The 15,094-nt window shown below is 41.3% G+C and overlaps 1 pseudogene; it reads left to right on the top strand.

The window, feature by feature from the left end:
- Positions 1–8,394: 8,394 nt before the first annotated feature.
- On the top strand, positions 8,395–10,671 carry LOC146643111 (Ig kappa-b4 chain C region pseudogene; annotated as a pseudogene).
- Positions 10,672–15,094: the final 4,423 nt, after the last annotated feature.

Below are 15,094 nucleotides of genomic sequence, written 5' to 3'. Positions count from 1 at the left end.
CTCTGGACTCTGAGGATACAGAGACAAAAACATAAAGCAGCTTCATGGTTTTGTGGGCTTCATTTCAGAGGGACAGATGTTGATAGAGGAGAGGAGTTTGATTCTCTGGACTTTACCTGTGAAGCAGCAGCAGAGGAGAGTCCAGATGAGGACGCAGATCAAAGTCATGTTTTGGATGAGGAGGATTTCTGTGGCTTCTGTTGTGATGAAGGACAGCTGTCAGTCATCCAGTGTTCAACTCTCAGGACTATAAACTCTCCCAGAGCACTGGAGCATGGTGCTGCTGATGCAAAGTGCCTCTCTATGGAAATCATCTGACTCTTTTGTTGTGAGTCAATTTGCTGCATTGACTTGGAACCAGTTGTCCTCTTAGAGTGAAGGGTCACTGAAAATGTATTAAAGTTGCTCTAGTTTTGAACTCCAGCTGTTTGAGTTACACCTGAATTCTGCTGCACCTTTGCTGTGTGCCCTCATATATCGCCCTCCCAAGCTTAACAAGGATTTTATCAAAGAGTTTTAAGGTTTTCTGGCTGGAATCGTTCTTAAATTTGACAGTTTTTTAATCCTTGGTGATTTTAACATCCATGTCTGCTGTGACTCTAAACTGTTGGTCAAGGACTTTTTAAATATTATTGACTCTTTTAACTTGACCCAGTGGGTTACTGGTCCCACGCATGAAAAAGGTCACACACTGGACTTGGTGCTCTCCCACGGGTTGGATGTGTGCATCACGGAAATATCCGAGTTGCGCATCTCCGATCATCTTCCTGTGTTGTTCACTCTAACACTGCGCTGCTCGATGGATAAGCCGTACGTCCCAGCGCACAAAAAGCGAGCGCTTAATGTACTAACAGCGCCGCTTTTTCTGCTGCCTTTATGGACTCTGGAATAATGAACTCCAACTGTAAGAGTGTTGAGGACCTTTCGGACATTCGTCATTCTACCTGCACTGATATCTTGGACTCTATTGCTCCGCTCAGGACTGCGCGCTAAGCATTTATCAGAGCCGTGGTTGAATGAACATACGCGCTCCCTCAGACGTGACTACAGACGCGCTGAAAGGAGATGGAAAAAGGACAGATTGTATGTTTCCCTACAGATTTTAAGGACTCGTCTTTCTGCTCACCAAGAAGCTGTAAAAACTGCAAAGACACAGTTTGTCTCAAACTTAGTGTCAGTAAACAGTCACAGGCCTCAGGTACTTTTTAATATTCTTAATCGCTTTCTTAGTTTATGTGCTAATTCTGGAGTCACTTCTTCAACAAGTATGTGTGATGATTTTTTAGCATTTTTTAATGACAAGATCCTATCGATCAGGGCCCTTGTCTCGTTGTCTGCTGCCTCAGATCAGAGTCCTTCTCCTGTGTGCTCAGCTGTCTTAGAGCAGTGTGATCCCGTCTCCCTTAAGGACTTGACCGCGGTAGTTAGTAACCTAAGATCATCACACTGCCCCTCTGATTGTCTCCCCCGAGCTTGTTTAAAAGCACTTTTAATACTGTTGGGCCTTTCATCCTGAGATTAATTAATACGTCCCTTGCTACAGGCTGCGTCCCATCATGCTTTAAACAAGCTGTAGTTCAGCCTCTTCTTCAAAAACAAAACCTGGACCCAACTGTTCTGTCCAACTACAGGCCTATCTCAAAGCTTCCTTTCCTATCTAAAGTCTTGGAGAAAGTGGTCTACCTACAGTTGCAGGCACACCTTGATTTTAATATGATCTCTGAAAAATTTCAATCTGGTTTTAAATCACTACATAGCACTGAGACGGCACTTTTAAGGATTTTTAACGATATTCTTTTAACTCTGGACTCTGGCAGCCCTGCTGCCCTTTTATTGTTGGACTTGTCAGCAGCTTTTGACACGGTCGACCATGACATCCTGTTATCACGGCTAGAATTTCATGCTGGCCTAAAAGGATCTGCCCTACAGTGGTTTCGGTCCTATTAGTCAGAAAGGTTTTTTCATGTCAATATGGGCCCCCACAACTCCAAAATAGCCCCTCTTAAATATGGTGTACCTCAAGGCTCTATTTTGGGTCCTGCCCTGTTCGCACTCTATTTGTTGCCATTGGGCTCCATCTTCTCGCGGTACAGCATTTCATTTCATTGTTTTGCTGATGATTTGCAGATTTATCTACCTTTAAAAGCAGGGTCAGACCATCCGCAGCTCTTATTACGCTGCCTTGACGATGACAAACAGTGGTTGTCATTACATTTTTTTAAAGCTAAATGAAAATAAAACTGAGGTTGTTATTTTTGGCAACTTTAATCATATCGACAGCACTCTGGGCGCCCTTTCCTCGTATTGTAAAACATGTAAAAAACCTCAGTGTCTACATTGATGGTTCTTTTAAATTGAATAAGCAGGTGAGTGCAGTAGTTCAGTCCTGTTTTTTTCAGTTAAGACAGCTAGCCAAGGTAAAGCCCTTGAGCGTGTTATTCACCTTTTTCTTACTTGCAGATTGGACTACTGCAATTCATTGTATTATGGTCTAGATCAGGCCACCATCCATCGTCTTCAGATGGTTCAAAATGCTGCTGCTCGCCTGCTAACTGGTACCAAACGGAGAGAGCATATAACCCCAGTTTTAGCTTCTTTACACTGGCTTCCTGTCTCCTACAGGATCCAATTTAAACTTCTACTTTTTGTTTTTAAGTCACTTAATGCCCGAGCCCCTCCTTACCTGTCTGAGCTCCTCTGTGCTTATGCTCCAGGAAAAACCATGAGGTCTAGCTCGAAACTAATGTTTTCCATCCCACGGACTAACCTCAAATCCCGTGGTGATAGATCCTTCTCTGTGGCAGGTCCCAGACTTTGGAATAGTCTCCCCTTAAATATTAGATCTGCACAAACACTTGAGCAATTTAAATCTTTACTAAAGACACATTTCTATACCCTGGCTTTTAACACACTATGACCCAAGCATTTTGGTCTTATTTGAATTAGTTTAGTTATTGTTTTAATTCTTTTACTGTCCTTTTATTGTTTTTTACTGTTATTATTATATTACATTGTTGCTTTTTAATACCATTTTTATATTGTTAAGCACTTTGTGCAGCATCGGCTGTTTGAAATGTGCTATATAAATAAATTTGACCTTGACCTTGACCCCAGCCCGCCGCCTCTCACCAGGGGCAACTCCAGACTGAGACAGAGTCTAGCCCCTCTCCAGGAGACTGATTCCAGAGCTCAAGCCATGCGTAGAGGTGAGCCCGACTATATCTAGCCAGTACCTCTCAACCTCACGCACTAACTCAGGCTCCTTCCCCACAAGAGAGGTGACATTCCATGTCCCTATTGCCAGTCTTGGCAGCCGGGGGTCAGTCCGCCAGGGCCTCCACTCCTGGCCGCCACCCGGCACACAATGCACCCGTCCCCTATGGCACCTCCTGAGGGTGGTGGGCCTGCGGGAGGATGGGCCCATTTCTCCTCTTCGGGCTGTGCCCGGCCGGGCCCCATGGACTAAGGCCCGGCCACCAGACGCTCGCCCTTGGGCACCCTCCCCGGGCCTGGCTCCAGGGCGGGGCCCCGGTAACCCTATCCCGGGCAGGGTAAACTGTTCCCTCAATGTTCTCTTCATAAGGTTCTTCTGAATCGCTCTTTGTCTGGTCCCTCACCCAGGACCAATTTGCCATGGGAGACCCTACCAGGGGGCAAAAGCCCCCAGACAACATAGCCCCTGGGATCCCTGGGACACACAAACCCCTCCACCACGATAAGGTAGGGATTCACGGAGAGGCAAAAAGAAGATTTCCTGCAAAAATCCATGTCACAAGTTATAACACAGTCAAAATGATCACAAAAGTTAAAAAGTATAAAAGATGCTTTAAAATGTGAACATCTGTTGATCCTGTTACAGTCCCTAAATTTATGGCTCAAAGAATGAGAGGATGAGATGAGATGCCACAAGGCTGCTGCTGGTCTTTTGATAAAGCTTTTAATAATGGGGATGTAGCTCCTCCCAAAAGGACAGATGGAAGAAATTGGGGAAAAAACTAGGAGGCATGAGGGATACAAGGATTACAGGACACACAGCAACATCGAGGACATGACAACGAGCAGAAGGAGGCTGAGCAAGGAGGCAGGAGTTCAACAAACATGAAGACAAAGGTGAGGAAGCATGAACCACCGGGGAGGCACACTAACCAGAAATGAAACAAATGAAACAAACGATTAAACCAGGAAACTGAACAATGCCAAATAAAGCCTAAGACAGTGGTTAACAAACTTTGGTACGCGTACCACTGGTGGTACTTGGTCTCTCTCTAGTGGTACATGGGAAGTCTCCAGATTAACTAATATACCATGTCCTGAGGGATTTCTGAAACGTTCAAATGCACAGCTGTGCTATCACTTATGACATAAATGAAATGTCATAAGTGATGTGGATGACGTTACCAGTCATCCAGTCTTGCCAGACTTTACCAGTCATCCACACACTGGTGATGGCAGCTACAGTGGGGCAAAAAAGTATTTAGTCAGCCACCGATTGTGCAAGTTCCCCCACCTAAAATGATGACAGAGGTCAGTAATTTGCACCAGAGGTACACTTCAACTGTGAGAGACAGAATGTGGAAAAAAAATCCATGAATCCACATGGTAGGATTTGTAAAGAATTTATTCGTAAATCAGGGTGGAAAATAAGTATTTGGTCAATAACAAAAATACAACTCAATACTTTGTAACATAACCTTTGTTGGCAATAACAGAGGTCAAACGTTTACTATAGGTCTTTACCAGGTTTGCACACACAGTAGCTGGTATTTTGGCCCATTCCTCCATGCAGATCTTCTCGAGAGCAGTGATGTTTTGGGGCTGTCGCCGAGCAACACGGACTTTCAACTCCCGCCACAGATTTTCTATGGGGTTGAGGTCTGGAGACTGGCTAGGCCACTCCAGGACTTTCAAATGCTTCTTACGGAGCCACTCCTTTGTTGCCCGGGCGGTGTGTTTTGGATCATTGTCATGTTGGAAGACCCAGCCGCGTTTCATCTTCAAAGTTCTCACTGATGGAAGGAGGTTTTGGCTCAAAATCTCACGATACATGGCCCCATTCATTCTGTCCTTAACACGGATCAGTCGTCCTGTCCCCTTGGCAGAAAAACAGCCCCATAGCATGATGTTTCCACCCCCATGCTTCACAGTAGGTATGGTGTTCTTGGGATGCAACTCAGTATTCTTCGTCGTCCAAACACAACGAGTTGAGTTTATACCAAAAAGTTCTACTTTGGTCTCATCTGACCACATGACATTCTCCCAATCCTCTGCTGTATCATCCATGTGCTCTCTGGCAAACTTCAGACGGGCCTGGACATGCACTGGCTCCAGCAGCGGAACACGTCTGGCGCTGCGGGATTTGATTCCCTGCCGTTGTAGTGTGTTACTGATGGTGACCTTTGTTACTTTGGTCCCAGCTCTCTGCAGGTCATTCACCAGGTCCCCCCGTGTGGTTCTGGGATCTTTGCTCACCGTTCTCATGATCATTTTGACCCCACGGGATGAGATCTTGCGTGGAGCCCCAGATCGAGGGAGATTATCAGTGGTCTTGTATGTCTTCCATTTTCTGATGATTGCTCCCACAGTTGATTTCTTCACACCAAGCTGCTTGCCTATTGTAGATTCACTCTTCCCAGTCTGGTGCAGGTCTACAATACTTTTCCTGGTGTCCTTCGAAAGCTCTTTGGTCTTGGCCATGGCGGAGTTTGGAGTTTGACTTTTTGAGGCTGTGGACAGGTGTCTTTTATACAGATGATGAGTTCAAACAGGTGCCATTCATACATGTAACGAGTGGGGGACAGAAAAGCGTCTTACAGAAGACGTTACAGGTCTGTGAGAGCCAGAGATTTTCCATGTTTGAGGTGACCAAATACTTATTTTCCACCCTGATTTACGAATAAATTCTTTACAAATCCTACCATGTGAATTCATGGATTTTTTTTTCACATTCTGTCTCTCACAGTTGAAGTGTACCTCTGGTGCAAATTACTGACCTCTGTCATCATTTTAAGTGGGGGAACTTGCACAATCGCTGGCTGACTAAATACTTTTTTGCCCCACTGTAACTGAAAGCTTCACAGTGGGAATACAATAGACTTTGTGGAGAAAGTGTTTTCTAAACCACTTGTGCCACTGTGCTGGTATTTGGAAAGAATGTAATACCACATATTATTTGTATGAATGCAGTTATACTCACTGTATGTAAAGTACTATTGAGTGAGACATGCTGTTTGACTTATTGGAAACACATTTTTTAGTTAAGCATAACATTTCATTGGTTTTGTTTGCGATGTTGTTGATTATTAAAGTTTCTGATGACAATGTCAATTTTAAAATGTTGCTATAGGAGACCATTAAGATGGCTGTGATCCAAAATTAAATATGGTTCAAACAACATGATACAACATGATTTCCTCCAGTACCATCCACCTCCAACATATGTTACAGTTTCTGTCAGTTTGCTGCAGTTCTCAAATCAGTGATGCTTTTCCCCAATCAAATTAGCCTTTCTCGTTGTTTTCATACACACATACACACTGCTGTTGTTTCTACACTAATAAAGGGATTTGTTACTTTGTTGATCCACTTGAATCTCACAACTCTTTGAAACAGTTTTGTCAGACAGAACTCCAGATCTGTCACTTTGCTGAATACTGTCCAACACTGCATTAGTGTTTCCACTCAAATGACTTCAAAGCAGTGAAATTGCTCTTCAATTATAATCACATATGGACACATGTTCTCAGAAGACGTTTAAGTTGAAACATTTGGAAATGCATAATCTCAGTCTTGTGTCACACGTCCATGCCATGGCACTGCTACTGTAATTACACAGAAACATATACTATATGCACTCATTAACCACTTTATTAGGTACACCTCGCTAGTACCGGGCTGGACCCCTTTTGCCTTCTGAGCTGCCTGAATGCTTTGTAGCATAGATTCAACAAGTCAGAGATTTTGCCCCTCATTGACATAATAGCATCATATCATTGCTGCAGATTTGCCAGCTGGACACCCCTTTCAAGCACATCCCAAAAATGCTGTCTTTAACTGAGATCTGGTGACTGTGGAGGCCATTGGAGCACCGTGTTTTTGTTTTTTTGTTCTTACAAGTTTGGTCAGCTCATGTGAATTATAACCTCAGTTTCCTGTTCTTAGGTGACAGGCCCTGCAGTGCAGTCTTCTCCTGCTGTAGCCCATCTGCTTCAAGGTCACATGTTGTGCTTGCAGACATGCTCTTCTGCGTCTTGTTTGTATCGAGTGGTTGATTGAGTTACTGTTGCCGTCCCATTAACGTTCTCCTCTGGCCTTCGACATCAACATTTTTCAGACCGTTCCCCATCAACCCTACAAATGGCTGTGTAAAGAAATCCCAGCAGATCAGCCTGTCTGGCATCAACAACCATGACACTGTTAATTATCTTTCTTAATGATGTTTGAATTAATCCTCAGCAGGCTGTGTCCAACATGTCTACATGTGTAAATGCTATGAGGTGCTGACATGTGATTGGCTGATATTTGGATTAACAAGCAGTTTAACAGGTGTACTTAATAACCTAATAAACATGTGCAGTATGACTTTACTGGACTATACAGTAGTTGGTGCTGTGGTCTCAGATTGTATACATTTTCTTTTCCTGACACATATAGTTTGATGAGTATTATTTTGCTTTTCTCCATTTCATCAGTTTTGTAAGGTTAAAAAAATACAAAAAAACCATCAGACTTGATTTTTGTTTCTGAAAACAGTTTTAAACTTCTCATTAGCTGTCACAGTCCGGGTGAGCTGCTGGTAAATTTCCACTAAGTCCATGTTCTCCTGTGTCTGCCCCTGGGCAGAGCCGTCATCTCCTCACATGGAGCCAATCTGGAGCAACCTACTCAGGATATTTAAGACCAGCGTTGCCGTCTCTTCACTGCTAGTTTGCCAACTTACCCACAGTAGTAACAGGCTACCATGCTTCGTGCTCCTTTGCCCAAGTCTATGTACTTACCTCGTTCTTCATGTGCTACAGCTCTCCTCTTTAAAATTCAAGCACACCTGGAGAAGTCTGTGAACCCACTAACCCCCTTTTCCTCTCTCCCTCTTGATCACCACGCCACCTTAGGCCACCACGCTACGTTTTCTTGTCAGGAATCCCACGTCAAGTATAACTCTGTGTTTTTGTGCCAAATAAAGATTTGTGTGAAGCAAACTCAACCGTCTCCACATGTGGTCCAGCACTTGAGTCCAGTTTCGTACAGGCCTTTGGCCCCTTGTGACATTAGGCCTACATTTTTTGCAGTACTCTTTCCAAAGTAGGTGAGGTTTTGAGAAAAATGACAAAACAAAAAAACCTGTTTTGATGTCTTAAAACGACGGTGAAAGTGTTTTATGAAGTGTCTTTTGCATAGATGAGTCTGTGTGGTGAAAAAGGCCTTACATATTTGGAGAGCTGCATTAAGAGTGGTGAGAATGACGTTCCTGATGTAAGACTTTCACCAAAGCAACTGAGAAAAGCAGTGAAGGGGAAACATTTACTGGAGTTCATTTAAGTGTTTACGAATAAATGTCAGTGAAGTCGTTTGAAAACGTGTGTGTGTGTGTGAAACATGTCAAAAGTGAACCAAAGCAACACATGGTGATAAAACCCGAATTGAATGGTAATGTTTACCAGTTAGAAGCCTTCACAGTGAGAACAGCACAGAGCACAGTCTTCTCTACCTGGAAGGAATTTTCAAAGCTTCCTAAAACACCATTATTTGTAGACAGAATTCCAAAATAGAAATAAAAACTCATTAAATAAACCCTGTATGTGTAGGCAGCGTCTTAACAATGGACATGTTCCTTCAGAAATTAAAAAAACATTATAGAAAAAAATGCTGGTACTTAATATTTTTGTGAAATTCAAAACATAACTACATGAATCTGAAGTGTTTTTGAAGCGTTTTAGGCTGAGAATTAGTTTCAGTGTTTAGAGCTGTGAAAAAATAAGTGTCAGGTTTCAAGAGATGTTTTCACATGTGAAAGCTGTAAAATCTACATTTTGAAATCAGATTCTTTAAATATTGTTGTAATGGGCTTTATTTGTTTTAATTACACTATTATAATATTATTAAATGATACAAACAGTGAATGATTTTGTTGAGTTTGTTTGTCTCAGAGTCAGAGAGCCGTGTCTCTCTACAGTCAGAGGTTTTTGTACGGCGCCTCAATGAGTTTGTATCACTGTGGTACACGTTCGGTGGAGGAACCAGACTGGATGTTGGAAGTAAGTCAAAAACAAAGTTACTTCTATGCCCTTTTTCTCTTTCATTTAATTTTCTTTTCTTTAATTTCATTTAATATGAAAGGCTAGGAAACTTTTTGTGTAACTGATTAATTATTTTATTCATAAATTTTGTCCTAAGAAACAAAGTCAGCTTTGGAAATGAATATTCAGACACTCAGGACAATTTCCAATGAAAATCTGGGATGTTTCATAGTATTAATTATTATTTGTAGTTCTGATGATAAAGTTGTATTTTGAGGGCTTGTAGGTTTAGTTCAGTCTGACAGAGTCAGAGAGCCGTGTCTCTCTACAGTCAGAGGTTTTTGTACGGCGCCTCAATGAGTTTGTATCACTGTGGTGGACTTTTGGTGGAGGAACCAGACTGGATGTTGGAAGTAAGTTAATTAAACTGTGTTTATTATGAAATATTTTATCATTTTATTTAATAACTACTTGTTAGGCTGCTTAGATGAGAGAAAAATACTTTTTTATTAAAATAATTTAGTGTTTGATGTTTGTCCTTTTTACTGGACTAATTCAGATGAGCTCTGCGAGTTTCTCTTGTTTAATCTACATTTCTGTCACAGTAAAATATATGTAGACAAGAGTAAACTTCATCATCTTATGATTAGTTTGTAAATTTCCACCACATCAGCTGCTGTTTGGATGAGTTAAAGTTTGCTTTCTGATGTTTTTATCGTGTCAGATGTTTCAGATTTAGTTTGAAATCATGTGAGCTGTTCAATAACATTTCAAATCTATATGAATGAGTAGCTGCTCTGTGCTTGTGTCCACTAATGTCTTCAGTCGTCCATGATTTAGACTTCTAATCATTTTAAAGCCAAACTTCTGCTGTAAATGTTTCCACATCTGCTTCTTTTATTTCCAGTGTAGTTTGAACATATTTCAGCTCAAACTGTGTGATGATTCTCTCTGTGCTGATATGCATGAGAGGTTTCTTAAAGGGAAGTGAAACAATGTGTGAGTGAATGACTGGTGGAGCAGAAAAAACACCTGACAGAAACTTCTTAACGGAGAAATTCAAATTGTGGTTCCTGTCCTCTAAGCTGATTGGTGTTTCCTAGGTGATACCCGCCCCGCCCTGAAGGTGCTGGGTCCCTCCAACAAGGAGCTGGAGCAGGGGAAGGCCACGCTCATGTGTGTGGCCAACAAGGGCTTCCCCTCAGACTGGAGTCTGTCCTGGAAGACGAGCGACAGCAGTGGCAGCAGCAGCATCAGAGGGGAGGAGAGCAGGACTCCTGGAGTGCTGCAGAATGACGGCCTCTACAGCTGGAGCAGCACCCTGACGCTCACTGCAGACCAGTGGGGGAAGGTGGGCTCTGTGACCTGTGAGGCCACCCAGGGCTCCCACACTCCGGTCTCAGAGATACTGAGGAGAGACCAGTGTTCCCAGTCCTGATGTCAATCACTGAGTCTTTCATGCTGTTTTTCCTCTTTCTCTCTGTTTCTTTTTGTTTGCAGATTTTTTAAAAAGCTTCGAACAGTCATGTTTCCATCTCATAATGACAACAATCAGAGCAACAATCTCCTCTAGTTTCATCCTTTTGTGTCTGTTGTAAAGCTGATATTTCAAACTCTTAAAAGAATAAAAATGTACCGAGAAAACATGTTCTTTGACTCTGTGAGTTTAATAAATGCACATTAAAAAATTAAGATTTTGTAACATTTATTAAACCAGACCAAAAGAAAAAGCGTCAACAGAACACAGCGAGTGTAATGTGCAGTTAAAATATTTAAACATATTTTTAAACCCACATTTTTTTATAAGATGTTGAGGTCATGTCAACCATAGATTATCTGTGTGCTCTTCATAATTTCTACTCTCAAAGCTGTTTTATGATCTACATTTTAATCTGAAAATGTTGAAAAATTATTATAATTGACATTAAAGAGCAGGGTGTCATCTATATGTTTAAACAGAGTTTATCTAAATAAAGTTCAAATGAAGATTTACTGAAGTTTGATTAATGAACTATTTGACAGTGAAACTCTGATGAAGCACCAAAGCAGAGAAGAGTCTACAAGCTGGTGGTGGCAGAGGTGAAGCAGGTGGAGACTTAGCTGAGGATCTCTAATTGTCAGGATGAGGTGGAGATCAGGAGTCTGAGAGTTAAAGCACACAAAACAGAGGCTGAGTAACTCACAGAAGGCAGCGAGACAATAACTGGACTCAAATAATGACGACAGAATTGAGCTTGAAGTGGACATGATGTTAAGAACAGACTAACAGAACAAACACAGGAATGCAGGCAGATGAGAGACTACAGGTCTGCTTTAATCAACTTATATAGAAGTTAATCTCTTCTAGTGTTCACAGCAAAATGAGAGAAACTCACTTCACTAAACCTCTTAACACAAGACAAAGACCACGGTCTGTCAGGAGGACGCTTGCTGGTTTTACATCTGACAGAGACAGTCTGTCCTGGAACAAAAGACTGAGTCGGCACTTTTTCTCCCAGTTAATAATAAAGAATATCAGAGTTATTGAAGTTACAGGTTTCATGTTTCATGCTTCATGCACGACATTCACAGTGTTGGTTTTTGCCCAGTTTAGGTATTTGTGTCTTAGTCCTGTTTTTCCTTTGCTTTGTATTTTTCATGCAGTCTCAATGAACGCCTCGCTTTCTGGTAAATTCCATCCTGTTTCCACGTGTCTGATTTTGGGTCCTCTCACTCTCCGCTCCACACAATCTGCTGCTGCAGATCGTGACATTATTTGAATTATTCATTCTTTTTGTTAAAGTCTTTATTAGTTTCACTATTTGACTTGTCCAGGGTGTACCCTGCCTCTGACCTTAAGACAGCTGGAATAGGATGGGATGCATGTATAGTTTCATTATTATTGTCAGATCATCAGCATGTGATAATGTGGATATAATACCAAAATAGTAAAATGCCTTCTTATTTTGCATTTATTTATTACAGTTTTTTCATTTTTGATTTCAGACAACCAAACTGTACGATTAAGAAGAAAGCTGTGTTTCTTTACACTCAGAGGTTTTAGCTCAATCATGATGAGACAAACTCTTTTCTTTCAGGATCCAGACTGGATGTCTGGAAATAAATCAATTTTAAATGAGTATTTTAAACAATACTTTGTCCTTCTGCTTTTGTTTTAGCATGCTAAGTATGTAAAAAAAAGTCCTGTTTAGAAGCGGACATGTCACAGTGCTGGATCTGTGACCCAGTGTTTTGTCTGTGTTGTTAATTTATATTCTTTGATTACTTTTATTCATGGTTTTGGTTATCTTTTTTTCTTAAGTTCTTAGTGATCCTAGTTCTCCCTCCCTCAGTGTCCATCTCAAGCCTGTGTATAAGCTCTTGTCTCCATGTTTATTGTTCCCTCTGTTGCACAGGCAGTCATGTCTCCATGTCTCAGTGTCTAGTGTCTGTCTCTGTTTTTGTTCCCCCAGTCACAGTGTCTTTTCTGCATCTACATATTCGTCATGCTTCCTGCTTTCTTCTGATAGTCCTTGTCCTGTGTTCAGTTTTGCTTCCCCTTGGTCTCCTTATGTGTGATTATTTCCATCTGTGCTCTCCTCCTGTGTGTCATTCCCTTGTGTGTTTCCTCTGCCTGTTGTCGTGTTGTCCCATGTGCTGTAAGTTTCTCCATGTTTCTGTCCATCATTCCTAGTTCCATGCTCCTTATTTCCTAGTGTTTCTGTCTCTAGTCCCGCAGAGTCTAGTTCTTATTTTCCATGTTCAAGTTTTGGTTTGTTTTTCGTAAATGTTTATTTTGTGCATTATTTCCCAACAAATAAAGCTTTAAATTTGTTTCCGTGTAAGAATCCTGAATCCAGGAACCTTCATGCTGCCTGCCATACAGCAAACATGACAGGACATTGAATAACAAACATTAGTATACACAGAGCCAGCCAGATGTAGAAGTGTGATGTGTCTCATGTGATGGTGTTTTAACCTGAGTGAGCACTTCATTTAATTATTCACGATATCCATATCCATTTCATCTTTCCAGGATATCAGTGTATTTAAACTTTTAGTGTCCGAGAGCCTGAAAGCTATAAATATTTTACTTTTTACCACTTTGCTTCAGTTTAGTTAATTTTATATCTAAATGTTTACAAATTGCATTTAATTCCTGTTTGAATCATGATATTAAAATGGGAAACAGAGACATTGTCCTGGTAATTTGATGTTTTTGTGTTTCTTTTTAAATTCTTAAATGGTTTTGTCCTGCCTTACCTCTGAGCTACTTTACTCAAATACTCCTGTACAGAAACATGTTACTAATATATGTTGTTTAATCCTGTCATGTCTGGCAGTTTATGCAATCTGAATTATGATCTGAATGCACTGTGGTGCCAAAAACATGTTGCAAGATCAGCTCTATAAGTTCTCTATGGTTCCTCTTGTTTCCTCTGCCTGTTGTCGTGTTGTCCAACAATGTGTCACCAACTGCTGCACCTGTAAGAAGAAACAAAGGGAACAAAAACATACAGCACCTGGAACACAAAGATATGAAAATGCACAGATACATAAATTAACAATCTTTTTGTGGTGTGTGTCATTGTCACAAAAGGTAGACAATAATGAGGGCAGGGAGGTGCAACAATGCCCTCCTGGGTGTCAGAGGAGACAGCGATAGATCCAGGAGATCCAGGAGCCCACAGCAGGAGAAGGAGGAAGGCGCCAGATGGGGCACCCAGAGGGTGAGAGTCTCAGAGAACCAGAGGCAACAGGCATCAGTCAGATGTCCTAGCACGAGCCGAGAACAGTGCCCAAGGACCACCTGGCACGACTTTGAAAAGTGGTATGAGAGGCAGAGTCTTCAGCTCAGAGAAGATCAGCTTCCAAGTTGAAGTCATGAATCACAATCACACTCAAATCTGTGTTTATTGATACCAAATACAGTTACAATGTATCCATTGTATACTCTGATTACATTGTATAAAGAGTGAAATGCATGTTTATTACTGCTTCTATTAATAGTGTTGTTATGAGTGGTTATGATGCTGTTTAAGGTAAATCTGGAGGAAATCCATCAGTCTCTGCAGCAGTCAGTTCAGCTCTTATTCAGTCTGAGGTAAAATAATATTAAAATGTGTAAACACATCTGTGCTGAGATAACTCTGAACTCTAAACTTATTTGTTCTCTATCATGTAGGAACGTCTGTGAGCAGTAATGTGGTTTTTCTGTAGCTCCTTATTTATTCATGTTGCTTTAAAATTTAAGACTTAAGATTCAAACTAATAAAATCATTTAAAGATTTCAAAGTTATGCTCTGATAAAGCAATTAACAAAGTGGAGTCTAAGCAATGATGGGAAAGAGGAAACGAATGCTGGATTCAAAAGTTTACTATTTAAATTTCTACAGCAGCTAATTAATAAATACTTAATTTATCTACTGATGTTTTCTGTGTGTTCAAAGTATTTGGTGGTCTTTTAATTTACAGCAATACACTCAATGTTAATGCTGTGTGTGTGTGTGTATGTGTGTGTGTGTGTGTATGTGTGTGTGTGTGTGTGTGTGTGTGTGTGTGTGTGTGTGTGTGTGTGTGTGTGTGTGTGTGTGTCCTCAGTGAACTGTATCAGTCTCTGCAGTATCTTCCAGCTGCAGCAGTCACTTCAGTTCCTGTTCAGTCTGACTGAGGGAGGTTTTTGTACGACTGTTTTTCACTGTGTGAACACCCACTGACTGTTGATAGCATGAGCACTCTGACAATAATAAACTGCTGCATCTTCAGCCTGGACTCCACTGATGGTCAGAGTGAAGTCAGAGTTTGATCCACTGCCTGTAAAACGAGCTGGAATCCCTGATTCTCGTCTGCTAGCATAGTAAATGAGCAGTTTAGGAACTCCT

This window comes from Rhamphochromis longiceps, linkage group LG22, assembly GCF_057381845.1.
Source record: "Rhamphochromis longiceps isolate RC_006_pf linkage group LG22, R_longiceps_female_GT1.1, whole genome shotgun sequence".
Taxonomy (NCBI): domain Eukaryota; kingdom Metazoa; phylum Chordata; class Actinopteri; order Cichliformes; family Cichlidae; genus Rhamphochromis; species Rhamphochromis longiceps.
This window is presented reverse-complemented; position numbering and strand designations above follow the sequence as displayed.